The following is a 22,083-nucleotide window of genomic DNA, read 5'->3' on the forward strand; positions in this document are numbered from 1 at the left end:
AGACAGAGGGAGAAGCAGGTTCCTCACAGGGAAGCCAATGTGGGACTCGATCCCTCCACCTATGTTGTTGTTCAAGAGTCAATGGTATATTTGCCATGAATTTTTCTAAGGTGGGCTTTATCGGGTTATGGGAGTTTATTTATATTCCTAACCTGTTTAGAGTGTTCTCATTTTATTTTTCTGCATTTATTAAGATGATCATATGGGGTGGGGGGACACCTGAGTGGCTCAGTCAGCTAAGCATCTGCCTTTGTCTCAAGTCATGATCCCAGAGTTCTGAGTTGGTCCTGAGATCCCCCCCAACCCCTACCCTCACTACCCCACCCCCCACTTCCAGCTCCTTGCTTAGCAGGGAGCCTGCTTCTCTGTCTCCCTACTACTCTTTCTGTCTGTGCTTTCTCTCTGTCAAATAAATAAAAAAAGGGATGCCTGGGTGGCTGAGTGGTTGTGTCTGCCTTTGACTCAGGGCCTGATCCCGGGATCTAGGATTGAGTTCCACATCCTGCTCCTTGTGAGGAGTCTGCTTCTCCCTCTGCCTATGTCTCTGCCTCTCTCTCTCTCTCTGTCTCTCATGAATAAATAAATAAAATCTTAAATAAATAAATAATATCTTAAAAAAAAAAAAAAAGGATGAGGGACACCTGGGTGGCTCAGTGGTTGAGTGTCTGTTTTTGGCTCAGGATGTCATCCCAGGGTCCGGGATCAAGTCCCACATAGGGCTCCCTGCGAGCTGCCTATGTCTCTGCCTCTCTCTCTCTTTCATGAATAAGTAAATAAAATTCTTTAAAACATAAAATAAAACCACTATTACATTTAAACATCATGAAAAATCTGTTAGAAATATATATATTTTTAAAAATTCCATTTGTGCCTGGCTGGCTCAGTTGGTGGAACATGTGATTCTTGATCCCAGGATTGTAACTTTGAGTCCCATATTGGGTGTAGAGATGACTTTTACAAAATCGGTAAAAATTCCATTTATTATAGTACCGAAACTTTTGCGATACTTTAGAAAAATGTAACAAAAAGAATTTATTTTCAAGAGATCTAAATAAATGTAGAGCTATTTTATGTGAATGGGTGAGATTCAATATTTTAGGAATGCTAATTCTGCCTCAAGAGTTATTGGAATTCCAGTATCTCCAACAGAGTTATTCTTTGAATTTAAGATGCTGAATCTATAATTGATATGAAGGAGCAAAGGTCCAATAGTATCTAAGACACTTCTAATGAAAAACAGTAAGGTTGCTAGATGGTCTTAGAATTTTACTTTACAGATATAGTCATTGAGAGTGTTGAACTGACTCAGAAATAGAGAAATAGACCAGTGGAACAGAATAGAGAATCAGACCCCCTCCCCCCCCAGATATGACCATATTGGGACAGTAAGTATACTGGAAATCTGAGGGTAAAAAAGATGATTTTTGAAAAAATGGTCCAAGTACCATCCAATTAAAAGAAAAACAAAGTCTGGTTCCTACTCAAACCATAAACAAAAATTAATTCTGAGTAAATTAAAGATTTAAATATGAAGGCTAAGCTATAAAATTTTAAAAAGGTGATAGATTTATCACCTCAGGATAAGAAAGGATTCTGTTAACAAAACAAAATTTTCAAACCAAAATTGAAAGATTAATCAATTAGATTACATCAAAATTAAAGTTCTGTTTCTTTTTTAAAGATTTACTTATTTATTTTAGAGAGAGAGAGCATGCACAGGGGGGAGGGGCAGAGGAAGAGAGGGGAGAGAGAGAGAAAATTCCAAGCAGACTCTCTGCTGAGCACTGAGTTCGACATGGGACTCTGTGTCATAACCCTGAGATCATAGTCTGAGTTGAAATCAAGAATTGGCACTTAACTGACTGAGCAGCCCAGGTGACCCTTGTTTTGTTTTGTTAAAGATTTTATTTTTAAGTAATCTCTACACCCAATGTGGGGCTTGAACTCACAACCCTGAGATCAGAAAAAGTTCTGTTTAAAAAAGACATAAAAAAGAGTGGGAATATAAACTACAAACCAGGATAATATAATTCTAACATATATAATTGAAAAATGAGGGGATCCCTAGATGGCTCAGCAGTTCAGTGCCTGCCTTTGGCCCAGGGCGTAGTCCTGGAGTCCAGGGATCGAGTCCCACATGGGGCTCCCAGCATGGAGCCTGCTTCTCTCTCTGCCTGTGTCTCTGCCTCTCTCTCTTGTGAATAAATAAATAAGTCTTTAAAAAAAAAAAGAAAAAGGAGCAAAATATATGAACAGGCATTTCATAGAAGAGAAAGACAAACAGCCCATAAGTATATGCAAAGACATCAAGCTCATTAGTAGTATGGGAAATGCAAATTAAACCATAATATATCATTCATATTTACTAGAATGGAAAATGTTAAAGTTGGATAATAACAAATACTGACCAAGGTTATGGAACAAACATTTCTCATTGTAACATTGTAAATTGCTACAATCACAATCAATTGCTAAAACCATCTTAGCATTATCTAGTAGTAGTTAGTACTAGTCAGCAGTAAAGTTGAACCCTGGTGCATACCAGCAATTTAATTCCTAGGAATGTATCCTAGAGAAAGCTCATACATATGTTTATTAAGATACAAGTGCACAGGGGCACTTGGGTGGCTCAGTTGGTTGGGCATCCTTTGGGTTCAGGTCATGATCCTGGGATCCTGGGATCAAGCCCCAAGTTGGGTTCCCTGCTCAGCGAGAATCTGCTTCTCCCTCTCCCTTTGCCCTTCCCCATCTCATGCTTTCTCATTCTCTCTCAAAATAAATAAATAAAATCTTAAAAAAAAACTTTTAAAAAATGTAATATTGAGCAAAAAAAAGCATGTCGGAAAAATAAACATTATATCATTTTTAGTGCATTAAGCCTGCTGTAACAGAATATCATAGAGTGGCTTAAAAACAGCAGAAAATGTATTACTCACAATTCTAGAGGCTGAAAGTCCAGAATCAGGATACTATTATGGCTGGGTGAAAGCCTATTTCAGGTTACATACTTCTTGTATCCTCACATGGCAGAAGAGGTCAGGGAGCTCCATGGAGCTCTTTTATATGGGCACTAATCCCATTCATTAGCATGGCTTATTATATGCCCATGTCCTAATACCATCACGTTGGCAGTTAGGTTTCAACAGATGAATTTGAGGGAGACACAAACATTCAGACCATAGCACATTTATTTGTTTAAAATGTAAAAGAAAAAAAATGTAAAAGAGACACATTAATTATTTTTAAAGATTTACTTATTTGAGAGAGAGCGAGCGAGCACAGAGGGAGAGGGAGAAGCAGACTCCCCGCTGAGCAGGGAGTCTGACTTGGTGCTTGATCCCAGGATCCTGGGATCACAACTTGAGCCAAAGGCAGATGTTTAACCAACTGAGCCATCCAGGTATCCCTAAAAGAGACTTATTTATTTATTTTGATTTTATTTATTTGAGAGAGAGAAAGAGAGAGAGAGGTGTTGGCAGGGGCAGAGAGAGAGAGAGAGAGAGAGAGAGAAGCAGACTCCTTGCTGAGCAGGAAGCCTGATGCAGGGCTTGATCATAGCATCCAAAGATCATGACCTAAGCTGAAGGCAGACACTTTAATCGACTGAATCACCCAGGTGCCCTGAAACACATTTAAATTATACATTTTTAAGTTCTACATAAATACGTGATAAAAACGTGTAGCAAAGGATTGAATGATTATAAAAGTCAGGATTGTGATTATTTAGGTTGGAGTGATGGAGTGTTTGAGAAAAGGCATTGTATGGGTAGGGGCTTCAAGGATACTGATAGTGTTCTTTTTTATAAGCTACATCCTGAGTACGCAGGTATTTGTGTTATTGTTTTTCAGGCTGTGTTTATAATATACACTTGTCCATTTGTGTGGTATTTTCATATTAAAATAATTAAAAAGAAGAAGAATTTGTTAAAAAAATCAGATATCTGACTCTCAGTCCCTTTACCTTTAGCAAGGATATAAATGAGTCATGTTTTTGGAGAAGACAGAGTTGTTTTTTTTTAATATTATTTATTTATTTATTTATAGAGACACACACACACACACACACACACACGCACACACATGAGAGGCACAGAGACACAGGCAGAGGGAGAAGCAGGCTCCATGCAGGGAGCGGGACATGGGACTCGATCCAGGGTCTCCAGGATCACACCCTAGGCTGCAGGCGGCGCTAAACCGCTGCACCACTGGGGCTGCCCAAAGACAGAGATTTTTATTATTTATTTATTTTTTAAGTTTATTTTTAATTAATTAATTTATTTTTTAAAGATTTTATTTATTCATGAAAGACCGGCAGAGGGAAAAGTAGGCTCCATGCAGGGAGCCCGATGTATGACTCGATCGCTGGGACTCCACTATCACATCCTGGGCTGAAGGCAGGTGCTAAACTGCTGCTGAGCCACCCAGGCGTCCCTATTTATTTAAGATTTTATTTTTAGGTAATCTCTGCATCCAACGTGGGCTCAAACTTAAACCTTGAGATCAAGAGGCACATGCTCCACCAACTTGGTCAGCTGGGTGCCCCTTAGGGCAGATTTTCATTTATTTTTAAAGATTTTATTTATTTAATCATGAGAGACACACACACAGAGAGGCAGAGACATAGGCAGAAGAAGAAGCAGGCTCCTCGAGGGGAGCTGGATGTGGGACTCAATCCCGAGACTCCAGGATCACCCCCTGAGCCAAAGGCAGATGCTCAACCATTGAGCCATCCAGACGTCCTAGGCTAGATTTTTTTAAATTAAAAAAGGGTTTTATTTGGAAATAATTTCAAACTCACAGAAAAGTTGCAAGAGTGATACAAAAGTACTTGTTTGGCTTTTACTCAGATTCATTTATTGTTAACAATTTGTCATAAATTGCTTTTTTGTTAGAGGTTTCTCATTCCTCTTTCTCTATTTTTTTCTAAATTAGTTAAGAATAAGCTGCATGCATTATTTCTCTTTGTCTCTGAATTCTTTATTGTATTTTTCCTAAGAAAAAGGACATTGTGTTCCATGACCACAGGGCCGTTATTAACTTCAGGAAATGTTAACAGTAAAACAGTACCTTTGAAAGACTTATGTCCACATTCCTGTTTGTCAATTGAATGGCATCCTTCACAGCATTTGTTTCCCTCCACTAGAGGTTGCAGTGTACATACTGCATTCAGCTGTTTTCTTTAGTCTCTTTCATATGGAACAGTTCTGGTGCTTTTCTTTGTCTTTTATCACAATGATAGTTTTGAAGAATACTGAAAAAAAGTTTTTAAAAGAACAGTTCTTTTTAGTTTGCTTGGTATTTTCTCATGATTAGATTTAACTTATGACCCTAGTCAAAATGCTATATAAATGATGTATTTTTCTCAGAGTATCACATCTTGAGGTGTATAATATCTATCTGCCTTTCATTGGTTACACTAATTTTTTTTTTAAAGTAGGCTCCATGCCCGGCATGGAACCCAATGTGGGGCTTGAACTTATGACCATGAGATTGAGACCTCAGCTAAGATCAAGAGTTGGACGTTCAACTGACTGAGACACCAGGAGCCCCTGGTTACAGCAATTTTGATAATTTGGCCAAGGTTTTGCAATTTCTCCACTATAAGGGAGAGGAATTTTTTAAAGGATTTCTTTGGAGAGAGCTGTTGGTAGGCTTTGAACCTTGCTCCCCTCTGATAAGGAGAAGTAGGTATGTGGTTTCCTCCTTCCCTCAAGTCAAAAGTGAGCAGCTTCCACTTGGAAAGCCTAATGTATGTCCTCTGAATTTATCAGGTCACAGTTCACTGAGATCTGACTCTTTTTCAGAAAATCTAGAGATCAAGAGAAGAGCTGGCTTGCTACTTAGAAGTAGAGCAGGGGGGACTATCTAGTAGATTAGAATCAGCCCATTCTTCCAGAATTTGTTAAGTAATCAGTGCATGAGTGTTTCCCATGAACCATATGTGAAAGAGAGGCTCTTTGGGGTCATTGCATAATCTGACTCAAAGGCCATGTAAATGAGGAGAAGCTAGAAGAGTCTCATTGAATTCCCAGTGTTTTGGAGTGAATAAGGGACTTGGGATAGAGTGTATCCTTTCAGGTCAAAGGAACAGCAGCTCAGTCCAACAATGACTTGTAGGGTGTATCTCTTAAGAATCCACGAAGAGCCCCAAAAGAGAAAGGGTTGGCTTAAAATATCTGCAAGCACAGAAGCTATACAACCATCTTATGGTCCTACCAGTAAAGTAGGAACATTTCTTTCCTCCTGTTGGTGGAGGATGATGGGTCGGAAAGAGTAGTGGGGCACCTGGGTGGCTCAGTGGTTGAGTATCTGCCTTTGGCTCAGGTTGTGATCCCAGGGTTCTGGAATCGAGTCCCGCATCAGGCTATCCACAGAGAGCCTGCTTTTCCCTCTGCCTAGGTCTCTGCCTCTCTCTCTGTGATTCTCATGAATGAATAAATAAAATCTTTTTTTTTTGAATAAATAAAATCTTAAAAAAAAAAAAGGGAAGAGCAGTAAAATGCCATTAAGGAATGGTAGAAGTTTGGAGAGGAGAAAGATGATTATGCTCCCTTCTGCCATTGATAGGAGTTAACTCACTGCAGAGCCCATCTGCAGGACAGGACAAGAGCTAGCATTAAATTAACCTTGAAGCTTTCATTCTTTTATGGGATCAAACATTTTTATTTATTTATTTTCTTTAAAATGGAATTGAGGGGCACTTGAGTTTCTCAGTATCTACCTTTGGCTCAGGTCATGATCTCAGGGTCCTGGTGCAGCCCCACATCCAGCTCCCTGCTCAGTGGGGAGTCTGCTTCTCCCTCACTCCCCCATTTGTGCTCTCTTGCTCTCTCTCAAGTAAATAAATAAAATCTTTAAAAAATATAAAATGGAATTGAGTCTGTGTTTATTTAAAGTAACTATGTGACCTTTAATTATGTAAGAATGATTTAAAAAAGCAAGTGACTGGGACGCCTGGATGGCTCAGCAGTTAAGCTCTGCTTTTGGCTCAGGGCCTGATGCTGCTGGAGTTCAGGGATTGAGTCCCACATCAGGCTCCCTGAGGGGAGCCTGCTTCTCCCTCCATCTATGTCTCTGCCTCTCTCTATGTCTTTCATGAATGAATAAATAAAATCTTTTAAAAAATTAAAAAAAAATTAAAAAGCAAGTGACTGCTTTAGTCAGAGAAAAGCCATACCTGAGTAAATGTTACTGAGTTGTTTGAAACATCTATTCATTTTTGAATAGGTAGTATATTACATGATTTAAATAAAAATGATATGAAGAGTGTACATGGAGTAATCTCCTCACATCTGTCCCCATCCACACCATTCTCTTACAGGTAAACATTCATATATGTTTATTGTTTAGTATTTCTTTATGCAAATATAAACAAATATGAATGTTATGCCCCTATTTCTTACACAAAAGGTAGAATACCTTTCAAAAGTTTTTTTAAAATTGTGGTTAAAATATACATAACATAAAATTTAGCCCCCCTCCCCTTTTTAAAGAGGATCATGGAAGGGGAGGGTGTTTGGGGGTGGAGTAACTGGGTGACAGGCATTAAGGAGGACACATGATGGGGTGAGTGCTGGGTGTTCTACACAACTGATGAACTATTGCAAACTACATCTGAAACTAATGATGTACTATATGTTGGCAAATTGAATTAATTAATTAATTAAGAGAGGCAGAGACACAGGCAGAGGGAGAAGCAGGCTCCATGCAGGGAGCCTGACATGGGACTCGATCCTGGGTCTCCAGGATCACGCCCCAAGCTGAAGGTGGCGCTAAACCGCTGAGCTACCTGGCTTCCCTGCAAATTGAATTAAAATTAAAAAAAGGAAAAAGGAAAAGGAGTGGATGTGCTCTAAGCCTCAAAAGGAAGCAAGGTAGGAGGCAGCTACAGGAAAGGTGGCACCAACCATGTGGCCACAGGGAGACTGTGGTTAGAGGGTATACAGGCTCACAGAGAAGCCAAATAGTTGAGGGAGTTTGTAACTCCAGAGTCACCACAGAACAACTTTTAATGGCAGAGAGTGAGAGCCCAGAACAAGCTCTGAGGCAAGGAAACTCCAGGAGGGCTGTGGAGGTGCTCGTGCCCCACCTGGGTCTCTGATGGGTACCCAGGTCCCACTCCCAGCACCAACAGGGTCAGAGAGAATGGCAGCCCTGAAATATCAAATCCCTGAAAGATTGGCTTCACTTTTTGTCTGGACCTGCTGCGCCACCCAGGGATCCCAAGGGAGAGAATTTTAATAATGAGTCAATGGGGATGACTGGGTGGCTCAGCGGTTGAGCATTTGCTTTTGGCTCAGGGTATGATCCTGGGATCCGGGATCAAGTCCTGCATCGGGCTCCTTGCACGGAGCCTGCTTCTCCCACTGCCTGTGTCTCTGCCTCTCTCTCTCCCTGTGTCTCTCATGAATAAATGGGTAAACTCTTAAAAAAAAAAAAGTCAATGATCAACAATGTCAAATTATATAGACAGGTTAAGTGGAACGTGCCCTCAAGCAAGGCATCGGATTTAGTAGTTAGGTCATTAAGGATTCTTAGTGAGTTCATTTGCTTCATTTTCCTTTAGGTATTTAGAAGTTGCTAAAATTTCATCTTGTTTTAGGCCTATGTAAAGTATTTACATTGTTTCAAATTCAAGTATACAAAACATGTCTGGCTTTTATCACTGTCTTCTCTATCCTGTTCTTCCTCCAACCTCATTAGTAACAACTTTAAAAAAATTTTTATGATTTATTTTCCCTTTGTTTTTTAGATTTGAGACTTTTTTTTTTCATGCTCAAGTATGTATGGGTCGAGTCCCACCACCCTTCACAGAAGGAACTTTTACTTTTGATCTGTACTTTAGAGAGTGCCTCAGCTTTGGTAGCTTGTAAGGGATCAGTGGCATTGATCCACTTGAGCATCCAATAACTGGTCAGCAGGTCAGCCTGGTCTGGGTAGCAGCATTCAAAGATTAATGGTAGTAATCATCTTTGTAAATTTGAGAAGTACTGAAGGAAATTTTTGTCTTGAAGTTACCATCATAGCATCATCAACCTGCTGTCAATATATTCCTGTAAAATCTTTTTGTAAATATTTTATTTTTAAGTAAAATAAACCCAACATGGGGCTTGAACTCACAACCCCGAGATCAAAAGTCATATGCTCATGGTCTGAACCAGCCAGGTGCCCCTATTCCTGTAAAATTTTAAACCAGAAATTATTGACTGAGGTTACCCCATCACTGAAGGCTCTGTTGGTCACCAGAGACTCTTTTAAAGGATTAGAGTCTTTGAATATCATCTCTCAGGAGATGTTTTTCTATCCCATTCTTTGGAATTTTCATTGCTGGTAGCAGAGACAAGTAATGGGAAGAAAATCAGTGATCCAAGAAAGGGACTCTCATTTCAAGTCCATGGGTAGCAGTAGTTTGATCTATGTGGAGAACAACATCAAACAAACAGTTCCTTCAGAAGTTTCTCGCCCAAGTTGGATTTTTTAGAAAAAGAAGTTTTCGGAATGCCTGGGTGACTCAGTAGTTGAGCGTCTGCCTTCAGTTCAGGGCGTGATCCTAGGTCCAGGGATCGAGTCCTGCTTTGGGCTCCCTGTGAGGAACCTACTTCTCTCTCTGTCTATGTCTCTGCTTCTCTCTGTCTCTCATGAATGAATGAATGAATGAATAAATAAATCTATCCTAAAAAAAAAAGCAGAAAAATAAGTTTTCGTGAGAATATGTGTAACTCTGTAGAAGTATATCTGAACCTTCTCCAGAGATCACCATGCTGTGTTCTTCCACATGTACTTGGAAGTTAAATACATATCTACTGAAGTGTGAACTGTTGTAAGGTCATAAGTTTCTAAGGAAAATATGACTTCATTCAGTATCTGTATGCTTTCCTTAGAGTTAAAAAAGACTTCATGATGTTCATTCCCAAAGTGATTTGCTACCTTTTCAGCAGCCAGGAAATGGGGACTGTCTTCCAATGCCAGTTGCAAATGATTGGAGAACATACTGTACCAGAGCTTCTTTTTTTTTTTTTTTTTTTTTTTTTTTAAGATTTTATCTTTTATTCATGAGAGGCACAGAGAGGCAGAAGCACAGGCAGAGGGAGAAGCAGGCTCCATGCAGGGAGCTGATGTGGGACTTGATCCTGGGACTCCAGGATCACTCCCTGAGCTGAAGGCAGGCCCTAAACCACTGAACCACCCAGGGATCCCCAGTACCAGAGCTTCTTTTAGCTACTTCAACAGGGTGACAGCAACCAAGCTGGAATCCAAGCCCCATGATAAAAGGCATCCAGTCCTTCTGTCTATCATGTAATCTTTCTCTCTCTCTTTCTTTCTTTCTTTCTTTCTTTCTTTCTTTCTTTCTTTCTTTCTTTCTTTCTTCTTTCTTTCTTCTTTCTTTCTTTCTTTCTTTCTTTCTTTCTTTCTTTCTTTCTTTCTTTTTTTAATATTATTTATTTATTCATGTGATTGATAGAGAGATTGAGAGAGAGGCAGAGACACAGGCAGAGGAACCATGCAGGGAACCTGACATGGGACTCAATCCCAGGTCTCCAGGTCAGGCCCTGGGCTAAAGGTGGCACTAAACTGCTGAGCCACCAGGGCTGCCCTGTAACATTTCTTAATAGCATTGTTAAAAAGGATCTGAAAAAAAAAAAAAAAAAAAAAAGAAAGAGGATCCAAAAGTAGGCATGTACATGAAGAGGAAAAAGAACATAAAAAGAACATGAATAAATCTGCTTCCCCAGGCAAACATTAATTACTTTACCACAGCGGAATTATAACAGGTTTGCCTTGAGTTTCAGTTTTAAGGATTGTTCCTCTTGTCTCATGCATCATCAGTTTGTTCTTTCTACTGGACCATTGATAACATGTGCAAATCCACAGACACTGTACTATCTCTCATCTTGCATCTATCTCTCTCCTTTATAGCAAAAGTTCTTAAAAGAGTTGTCTAGGGATCCCTGGGTGGCTCAGTGGTTTGGTGCCTGCCTTTGGCCCAGGGCGTGATCCTGGAGACCCGGGATCAAGTCCCACATCGGGCTCCCTGCGTGGAGCCTGCTTTTCCCTCTGCCTGTGTCTCTGCCTCTCTCTCTCTGTGTACTCATGAATGGATAAATAAAATCTTTAAAAAAAAAAAAAGATTAAAAAAAAAAAGAGTTGTCTATACTTGGGGTGCCTGGGTGGCTCAGTCGGTTAGGTGTATGCCTTCCGCTTAGGTCATGATCCCAGAGTGCCAGGATAGAGCCCCATATCAAGCTCCCTGCTCTGCAAGGAGCCTGCTTCTTCTTCCTCTTCCTCTGCTATTCTTCCTGCTTGTTCTCTCTGTCTCTATCTCTCTCCCTCTCTCTGTGTCAAAGACATAAAATCTCAAAAAAAAATTGTCTATACTTGCTGTCTCTAATTCTCCTCACCTTCTCTCCACAAGTTCTATGTCAAGACCTGGGAGTAGGGGAATCTCTACACTGCTGTAGAGGGCATGCAGATATTCATCTCTACAGTGATGATATTTAACCATTTTCACTGATGCAACTTTGTCACTTGACTTTAAGTCCAAAATTTGATAGTGTCCTAAAAGAAAAGCTCCACTATTTTTTTTTGAAAAGGCTCTATTTTTTTTTTTTAAGGCTCTATGTTTTAAAAAAAGATTGTAGAGGAACCTGGGTAGCTCAGTGGTTGGGTCTGCCTTTGGCTCAGGTCGTGATCCTGGAGTCCTGGGATCAAGTCCCGCATCAGGCTCCTTTCAGGGAGCCTGCTTCTCCCTCTGCCTGTGTCTCAGCCTCTCTCTGTGCGTCTCTCATGAATAAATAAATAAAATATTTTAAAATAAATAAATAAACATTTTACTTATTTATTTGACAGAAAGAGAAAGAGCATGCACAAGCAGGAGGAGCTGCAGAGGGAAAAGGAGAAGCAGACTCCCCACTGAGCAGGGAGCCCAATGTGGGGCTTGATCTCGGGACCCTGGGATCATGACCTGAGCTGAAGGCAGACACGCAACTGACTGAGCCATGCAGGTATCCAGAAAGGCTCCATTTTGATAAAGAAGTTGTGATGTACTTCAAGTTAACAAGACCTTTCTAAATATACAGTCAAAAATTGATTTTCTGTCATGGCTTTATACAAAGCCCTGACTCCACAGGTGTCTGTGCCCAGGAACACTTTCTAATTGGTGTAAAATATTTATAAAATAAATGCAAGCACCCCATCCAACATACAGATTATTTGCTCTGTTCCTCCTTTGTCATAACAATGAGGGATGATCTCACCATTAATTTTGATGTAGTAATTAAATTCAAAATAAATTCAAAAGGAGAATTAAAGGGTAATTAAATTCAAAAGGAGATGTGTTTCATCTCCTTGTGGTTATAGATTTTACCATTGTAACAGAGCCACAAGTAAGGATGTTTCTTTGCCTAAATTGGCTGCATTCCAAACATTTGGTCAACCACTGCCAACCAGTAAAATCCAAAGTAGCAGTTCATGTACCTGTTGACATTCTGAAGATGAGATGAATCTGGACCTCTGTGTGTGATTTCAAAGCACTCCAACACTGATCGGAGAGACAATTGTCACTGCCAAAAGGGGCACAAATGCCACATATGGCACAGTAGAGCTACTGGCTCTCTGGACATGAGCAGGTCAGACTGGCAGCAGGAATGGAGGCAAGGGCTATGGATTATCTCCATTGGTTTTTTTTTAGATTTTTAAAAAAATTTTTATTTATTTATGATAGTCACACACACACACACAGAGAGAGAGGCAGAGACACAGGCAGAGGGAGAAGCAGGCTCCATGCACCGGGAGCCCGACGTGGGATTCGATCCCGGGTCTCCAGGATCGCGCCCTGGGCCAAAGGCAGGCGCTAAACCGCTGCGCCACCCAGGGATCCCTCCATTGTTTTCAATATAAGCATTATCTATGTATTTATATCTGTAGTCCTCCTTTCTTAGATAAATGGTAGCATACTATACATACTTTCTTTCTACCTTGATTTATTCCTTTTTAAAAATCATTTATTCATTTATTTATTTTAAATATTTTATTTATTTATTTGTGAGAGACACAGAAAGAGAGACAAAGACATAGGCAGAGAGAGAAGCAGGCTCCCTGTGGGGAGCTCGATATAGGACTTGATCACAGGACCCCAGGATCATGCCCTGAGCCAAAGGTAGACTCTCAATCACTGAGCCACATAGGCACCCCTCTTTTTTTTTTTTTTTCCTAAAGAAGGCTCTATAGGGGGATCCCTCGGTGGCTCAGTGGTTTAGCACCTGCCTTTGGCCCAGGGAGTGATCCTGGAGTCCCAGGATCGAGACCCACATCAGGCTCCCTGCATGGAGCCTGCTTCTATCTCTATGTCTCTGCCTCTCTCTCTGTGTCTCTCATTAATAAATAAAATCTTAAAAAAAAAAAAAAGGCTCTATACCTAATGTGGGGCTTGTACTCAAAACCTCCAGGTGTAAGAGTTGCAGGCTCTACCAACCAATCAGCCATGCACCTCTGTCTTGATTTCTTTCTCTCAACAATATATCCTGTTAATCACTCCATTGTTGTATATAGAGATTTTCCTTTTTTTTTTTTAATTTTTTAAAAATTTTTATTTATTTGTGATAGTCACAGAGAGAGAGAGAGAATGAGGCAGAGACACAGGCAGAGGGAGAAGCAGGCTCCATGCACCGGGAGCCCGACGTGGGATTCGATCCCAGGTCTCCAGGATCGCGCCCTGGGCCAAAGGCAGGCGCCAAACCACTGCACCACCCAGGGATCCCTATATAGAGATTTTCCTTATTCCTTTTATAGGTGTAGTACCCTATTATATGGATACATTTTAAGAATAAGGGTACTAGGTTAACTTTTGGAAGAGGAGGCCTTTTATTTTGCTAATCTGTGGTAACTCAGGAGTCCCAGAAGAGGCTTAGATGATGGTGCCAACAGAGAGATGGCTGAGCATTATTAACATAAGATTGCTGCTGGTCCTACATAGTCTCTTTGTTCTCTGAGCTGAAGAGGAACTGGAAGGGTTTGAAAAAAGAAATAAGCTTTTCCTCTTCTCCTATACTTCCTTTATTTATATACTATGTTATTCCATTTGGTTTATATACTCTGTTATTCCAAGCCTCAAATTAACCTGGAGTATAGCTATCTCCCGCAGCAGAGGTATCTAACAGAGTACCAAGGAAGTCCTGCTTTCACCTTTGTGAAACCACTTTCCTGATAATTGTTATTTCCCCTCTGACTCTTTTGGAGTCAACTCATTGGGCAGATGAGGTGTTCCATTACAAGCCTTGACTTGAGTAAAAAATGGAATAACTCAAGTCCAAAGCCCTGTTATATACTAGGTTCCTATATTCAATCTCTAGTTTTTTTCCCATCCCACACTATACTCAGCCATACTATCTAGTAAAGCTTACGAAAGACAATGTTTCAATGAGTGCTATATAGTAGCATAACTACCAACATACATGTAAGTAAAATCCTCAGTGGGGCTAACAGAACAAAACTCAGAGAGAGTAGAACATAGAAGATATTTGCCCTTCTGTTTCCCTCTCTCTTAGCTCACTTCCTAATCTCTTCTCAAAGAGAAGAGCTGCTACTATGGTTGACCATACTCTGTTGATCTAGTTACATAGATAATGGGAAACTCTGTGTTTTAAGAGATTATGGATCAAGCCTATATGAGGAAGATTTTGAAAGAGTCCTGAAAAATCACAAAAGTATGATTAAACAAAAATAGAAACACATTCCTTGTTCTTGGATAGGACCAATTAGCATCATAAATATTTTAAGTCTTTCCAAGTTAATGTATAAACTTAGGATAATTCCCCAAAAAGATGCCAGCAGAATTTTTCCTGGCACTGGATCCTAAACTTCATATGGAAAAATAAATAAGAATACTCATGAATGTCTTCAAAAGGAAGAGCAATTAGAGAGTTTGGTTTTACCACATATTAAAAATTATGGTAGAGACCCTATAATTAAAACAATGTGGTGTTGATGCCTGCTAACAGAGAAACCAATGGAAACAATTTCAAGTATATGTGGAGATTTAGCATTTGACAAAGGAATCATCTTAAATCATCGAGGGGAAAGATTAACTTTAAAAAAAAACAGGTATTAGTACAACTGGAGAGTCATTTGAAAAAATACATATCTAGATTTATTCCCTTACTTTACATTAAAATATACTCCAAATAGATCAGTCATTTCAATATATATATAAAAAAAGAAAAGATACATTCAAGAATAAAATGTCGATTTCTTTATTACATGGACATGAGGAAAGCCATTCTATTATAATTGAAATTCCAGAAGCCATGGAGAGAGATTGGTACCTTTAAGCCTATCTCTATCTATCTAATATCTTATGTATCTATCTATATATATGTACACATAGATAGATAAAAACTTTTACTTGGCAAAATCATCATAATAAAAGTGAAAAGAAAAATGGAAAACTGGCAGAAAATATTTTCAGTTTAAATTACACAAAATAGTTAATTTCTATCAATAGGTAACAAAGGGGGTGCCTGGGTGGCTCAGTTGATCAAGCCTCTGCCTTCTGCTCAGGTCATGATCCCAGAGTCCTAAGATGAAGTCATATTAGGCTCCCTACTCATGGGGAGTCTGCTTCTTCCTCTCCTTCTTCCCGTCCACCCATTCATGCGCTCTCTCTCTGTCTCTTAAATAAATAAAATCTTTAAAAAATACATAAACAATAAAGAAGAGTATTGATAGATGCTACAACATGGATGAACCTCAAAAGCATGCTAAGCCAAAGAAGCCAGTCACAAAAGATCACGTACTGTGTGATACCATTTGTATGAAACCTATACCTATATAGAATAGGTAAATCCATAGATATGGAGAATAGATTCATGGTCACCTAGAACTGGATGGGGCAGGGTTGGGGGTTCAGGATGAGGGATGACTACTGAGAATTTTTAGGGGGTATTAAAAATGTTCCAAAGTTGTATTATGGTGATGGTTGTATATCTGTAAATATACTACTGATTGAATGGTACTCTTTATTTATTTTTTTAAAGATTTTATTTTTTTGATGGGACACCTGGGTGGCTCAGCAGTTAAACGTCTGCCTTCGGCTCAGGGCATGATCCCGGGGTCCTGGGATGGAGTCCCACATCGGGTTCCCTGCACGGAGCCTGCTTCTCCCTCTGCCTGTCTCTGTCTCTCTCTCTGTGTATCTCTCACGAATAAATAAATAAAATATTTTTTAAAATATTTTATTTATTTGAGAAAGAGAGTGAAAGAGAGAGAGAGAGAGAGAGAGAGAGAGCACAAGCGGGGGGGGGGGGCGTTGGTTGGGGAGGAAAGGGAGAAGCAGACTTCCAGCTGAATGGGGAGCCTGATGTGGAACTTGATCTGAGGACCCTGAGATCATGACCTGAGCTGAAGGCAGATACTTAACCAACTGAGCCACCCAGGTGCCCTTGAATGGTACTCTTTAAATGGGTGAGCATCATGCTATGTAAATTATAGTATAATACAACTGTTTTTGTTTTTGTTTTTTAATAATACAACTGTTAAAAGAAAAAGACAAAGACAAAAACCTGGTAGGAAAATTGCCAGAAATGTTGAGATGGTTCACAGGAAATGAAAGGCAATTGCTTTTGAAACATTTGAAAAAGTGCTCAGCATCATTCTTCATGAAAGCAATGCAAATGCAGTGGAGGGCAGATTTGTTTTCTGACTAGGATAATAATATCTTCCTTGGGAGTAAAGATTGGGTGGGTTTTGTAGCAGCTCCCTTATATAAGTTCGGTGGTTTCCTAGGCTCACTGTTCCTCTGGTATGATACAAACTTACCTGGACACAGCATCTACCTAGGCTGCTCCTCCTCATCCCCATGGGACTTGAGGGGCAAGATGAACCAATGCCAACATGAAGCTCAGGCTCCAGCTCTACCATAAATAATAGATTCTCCTGTTTTTGACCTAAGAGTCTAAGGTCTTCTGGCAACACTCACTAAGGCTATCTTGTTATCATGCAAGGAAGGTAAAATCTCACACCCTTTCCACTTCTAGACTGCTAAAAGTCCCAAAGCTTGACATCACACTATGTTGGTAATCTTAGGGATAAACAGATATTCTTTTTTTAAAGAAAGACTTTATTTTGGGGGTACCTGGATGGCTCAGTTGGTTAAGCAGCTGACTCTTGATCTCAACTCAACTTTGATCTCAGGATTGTGAGTTTAAGCCCTGTGTTGGGGCTCTGTGCTGGCTTGGAACCTACTTAAAAAGATAATAGTGGGGCAGCCCAGGTGGCTCAGTGGTTTAGCGCAGCCTTTGGCCAGGGCTTGCTCCTGGAGACCCAGGATCGAGTCCCACGTCGGGCTCCCTGCATGGAGCCTGCTTCTCCCTCTGCCTGTGTCTCTGCCTCTCTGTCTCTCTGTCTCTCTCATGAGTAAGTAATTAAAATCTTAAAAAAATAGTAATAAAGTAAAATATAAAAGACTTTATTTTGAAGTAATCTCTACACTCAACATGAGGCTCAAACTCACAACCCCCAAATAAAGTCTCATGCTCCAGTGACTGATCTAGCCAGGTGCCCCAGAAATAGGTATTCTTAAACATTGCTAGTGGGATTGAAAAATGGTAAGACCTCTCTGGAGGGAAAATTGGGCAATATTTAACAAAATTATTATATGTGCATTTGCCCTTTGATTCAGTTATGTTTCTAGGAACCTAGCTGAAAACGTACCTTCACATATGCAAAATATGATATGCATGTACTCTGCATTGTGAAATTATTTGTGATCAGAAAAGCTTGAAAACAAATCCAAGTATCCATCAAGAGAAGAATGATTGAATAATCTAGGGCATATCCACACATAAACATATTTGTATATACTTGTACATATATATATACTTATTTTTATGAAAAAAGGAAGAATAAACAAGATATTTTTGAAAGTGGAAATGATTCCTTATTGAGTATGGGTAGAATGGGTGTAAAGGAGTAAAGGTGAGAGCAAAATGTCAATTCCCTGGCTACCCTTTTAATGTAGCTTTGACATCTGAACCATGGAAATGATTTAAATATTCAAAAAATAAAATTAAATAAATAAGAAAAAAACCCTGAAATTGAACACAAACAGAAACCACTGAGTGGAACTGACTATAAAAACTAATCACGGGGATCTCCGGGTGGCGCAGCAGTTTGGCGCCTGCCTTTGGCCCAGGGCGCCATCCTGGAGACCCAGGATTGAATCCCACGTCAGGCTCCCGGTGCATGGAGCCTGCTTCTCCCTCTGCCTGTGTCTCTGCCTCTCTCTCTCTCTCTCTCTGTGACTATCATAAAAAAACAAACAAACAAACAAAAAAAAAAACCAACTAATCACACTGAGAAAATATATATTTTTTAAGATTTTATTTTTAAGTAATCTCTATACCCAATGTGGGGCTCGAACTTGCAACCCCCAGATCAAGATCACTTGCAACCCACATCCCCACTGACTGAGCCAGCTAGGGGCCCTGAAAAAATAATTACTTAAAAGTTATTTTGGAACATAAAACACTGTAACAATTTCCCCACATGAAGTCTAAGGACAAATAAAAGTAGGAAGATATTTTGAACTGTATTCAATAAGTTTATTGTCAGGTAATATTGTTGTTCTTGTGCTTTTACATATTATAAAATAAAACAAATAAGGAACTATTAATGTTATTAGAAACCAAGATTTCCAAGTTAGGAAGATAAGGAAAAAAAGCACTATAAGGGTACCCGGTTGGCTCAGTGGGTAGAGCATGTGACTCTTGATCTCGGGATTGTGAGTTTGAACCCCATGTTGGGAGTGGAGATTACTTAAAAAGTAAAATCTAAAAAAAAAAAAAAAGGAGGGCAGCCCGGGTGGCTCAGCGGTTTAGCACCGCCTTCAGCCCAGAGCCTGATCCTGGAGACCTGGGATCGAGTCCCACGTCAGGCTCCCTGCATGGAGCCTGCTTCTCCCTCTGCCTATGTCTCTGCCTCTCTCTCTCTCTCTCTCTCTCTGTATCTCTCATAAATAAATGAATGAAATCTTTTTTAAAAATTAAAAAAATAAAAAAAAGGAAAATCTCTGTGATGATAACTTTGAGTCAGAATTGTCAATATCAACTCATTATATATAGTGCCTAGTATGTGAGCCAGGCATAGGAGATACAACAGTAAATAATCAAGGTAGAGACCCTACTGCAATAGAATTTACAGTAGATACATACATTAAATGAATAATTGTACAAATAATTAGTTGAATTAAGCCTGGCATTTCACAGGAGTTTAAACTATCACTGTTCAGCACATGAAGTTCCTCAGCCTGAAAAGTAGCCCAGCCTGAAATGAAGCATTCTTTTTAAGACAAAATACTCAGTGTCTGCTTTTTTTTCCTTTTTTTTTTTTTTTTAAGATTTTATTTACTTATTCATGAAAGACATAGAGGGAGAGAGAGAGGCAGAGACATAGGCAGAGGGAGAAGCAGGCTCCCTGCAGGAAACCCGATGTGGGACTCAGTCCTGGGACTCCAGGATCATGCCCTGAGCCAAAGACAGACGCTCAACCACCCAGGCCTCCCTCAATGTCTGCTTTAAGAAAGAATGTAAGTGCTCAGAGTGAGAGCCAAAAGTGAAGAGTTTGGATCACTCCACATGTGTGGGTAGTTTTAGTTTTCTGGTGGCAGGAATGAAACAGGGCCATGCTGAGTTGTTTGGGCTTGCACTGACAAGCAGTGGTGCTTGCACTTCTCAGACAAGATTGAGAAATACTCTGTATCTTCTCATCTCTCTCTAGTAAGGAACATCTTGCCTTGAGCCAAACAAGGTCTGAAAGGAACTGGCAGCTAGTTTTCAGTGCAGCCCCCAATTTTTGTGGGCAAAGATGTCCTGTGGTACTTTGAGCGATTGTGTCACTCATCAAGATTAGTGCAGCATCAGTGACTGAATTTAGAGTGGAGAAATCAGGAGCTAGATCTAAAGTGAGAGCTCCAGGTTGAGCCTTCATGGCGTGCCATCTTGTAAGGTGTGCAAAGATGGGATGACCCCTGAGTGTACACCATCTGTTTCCAACTTTGTAAAGATCTGTGGCTGTGAAAGTTTCCTTGCAAAGACTAGCACTCCTGGAAGATTTACAAGTGAATATAGGACTCTTCCTTTCCGGTACAATGTGATAAGGAGTTTCAGATTCCTGGTTGCCTGGCCTATGAGGTGTTTGCCATCCAAAAAGTTGCTTCATGACTGCATCCAGTTACCTAGGAAACCAACCCAGACTGAAGGAATGGTCCCAAATGAAGCTGGGTGGTCTCCCAAAGGAAAGTGAATACAAATTCAGCAGTTTGACAGTGTATGTTAGCCATATCATCAGCAAACTGTCATCAGTTGGACATATGTGTGGGAGTGACTAAGGATGCAAAGGACAATATTAAAGGACAGGGACCTTCTAGGAAGTGGTGTGCTGGTAAATATTTAACGATAGATTCTCTGGGAAAGCAGGAGTCGGGGAGGCCCTGATACGTAGTTTTCTGTTTTCCATGGCATAAATGTTTCCACAGGCTGATTTCTTTCAAGAATTTAATCAGCAAGGCTCCTGACAACTCAACAATTGATTCCCCTTAGCTGATTCTATTTGGCTCCAGCAAACCATTGCTTCTAGGTACCATAGTTAAGAGGTAACAAGCTGTCAACAATTCAGAACCTAAACCCAAAGAGGTAAAGGAAAATACCTAGGAAAATTAAAACATGCATACAGATTGAAGCGTGACCATGTGTGGTGCCAGTACCCTCACTTCCCATGTTCTCTGGGTCTTGGGTGGTTGCCTTTGTGCAGTCATTAGTTTTTTCTGATAGTCTAGAGTGGAAGCTGTTTTCTTGCAGTTTTTGGCTTCTGGAGGACTCCTAAGAATTCTCCGGTTGAGGTCTATAGCAGGAACAGTCTTTCTGAGTCAAGGAGGGCGTCTTTCTCCTTCATTAACACACAGGAAGCAAGGATCAACATACTAGGGTATAGGTGCTGTGTTAGTTATTAAGAATAGTGCCTATAAGGCACAATTTCTACTGAGCTCAAGGGCAGTGTTTTTCTCATGTCTTTTTAAGATGACACCTCTGGGTTTTATTTTATTTTCATTCTTTAAAAGATATTATTTACTTATTTGAGAGGGAGAGCAAGACAGAGAGAGTGAGCAGGGAGCATGAGCCAGGTGGTGGGGAGCAGGGAGTGGGAGGGCAGAGGGAGGAGAAGAAGCAGGCTCTCCGCTGAGCAGGGAGCCCTATGCAGGGACTCATGGGTTTATGACCAGAGCCAAAGGCAGATGCCCAACCAGCTGAGCCACCCAGGTGCCCTCCTCTGGGTTTTATTTATTTATTTATTTTTAAAATTTTTTCCTCTGGATTTTATTTTATTTTTATTTATTTTATTTATTTTTATTTTTTTTTTTAATTTTTTATTTATTTATGATAGTCACAGAGAGAGAGAGGCAGAGACACAGGCAGAGGGAGAAGCAGGCTCCATGCACCCGGAGCCTGATGTGGGATTCGATCCCGGGTCTCCAGGATCGCGCCCTGGGCCAAAGGCAGGCGCCAAACCGCTGCGCCACCCAGGGATCCCTCCTCTGGATTTTAAATGGTGAATAGGGATTATTGAAGGATTTGAAGGATTATTTATTTATTTATTAAAATATTTTTATTTATTTATTCATGATAGACATAGAGAGAGAGAGGCAGAGATACAGGCAGAGGGAGAAGCAGACTCCATGCCGGGAGCCTGATACAGGACTCGATCCCGGGACTCCAGGATTGCACCCTGGGCCAAAGGCAGGTGCTAAACTGCTGAGCCACCCAGTGATCCCCTTGAAGGATGTTTTAGATAAGCAACTCATATCTGTTGATAAAATTGTGCATTGATTCCACTTACATGAGCTACCTCGCATAGTTAAATTCATAGAGACAGATAGTAGAATAATGGTGGCTGGGGTCTAGGGGAAGAGGAAAGGGGCAGTTTAATGAACATGGAATTTCAATTTTGCAAGATGAGAAAAGTTCTAGCAATGGTAGAACTTTTGGTGGTGATGGTGGTGATGGTTTATACAATATCAATGTACTTAATACCACT

General features: G+C 40.2%; 1 protein-coding gene and 1 pseudogene across 1 annotated transcript in view; one reads left to right on the forward strand and one right to left on the reverse strand.

Annotated features, from left to right (window-relative positions):
- The window catches only part of PCCA (propionyl-CoA carboxylase subunit alpha), a 462,094-nt gene that overhangs the window by 21,422 nt on the left and 418,589 nt on the right, over nucleotides 1–22,083 (forward strand). The gene's annotated exons all lie outside the window — the stretch shown is intronic.
- On the reverse strand, nucleotides 9,172–16,854 carry LOC112655806 (asparagine synthetase [glutamine-hydrolyzing]-like; annotated as a pseudogene).

The sequence above is a fragment of the Canis lupus genome, chromosome 22 (assembly GCF_003254725.2).
Source record: "Canis lupus dingo isolate Sandy chromosome 22, ASM325472v2, whole genome shotgun sequence".
Taxonomy (NCBI): domain Eukaryota; kingdom Metazoa; phylum Chordata; class Mammalia; order Carnivora; family Canidae; genus Canis; species Canis lupus.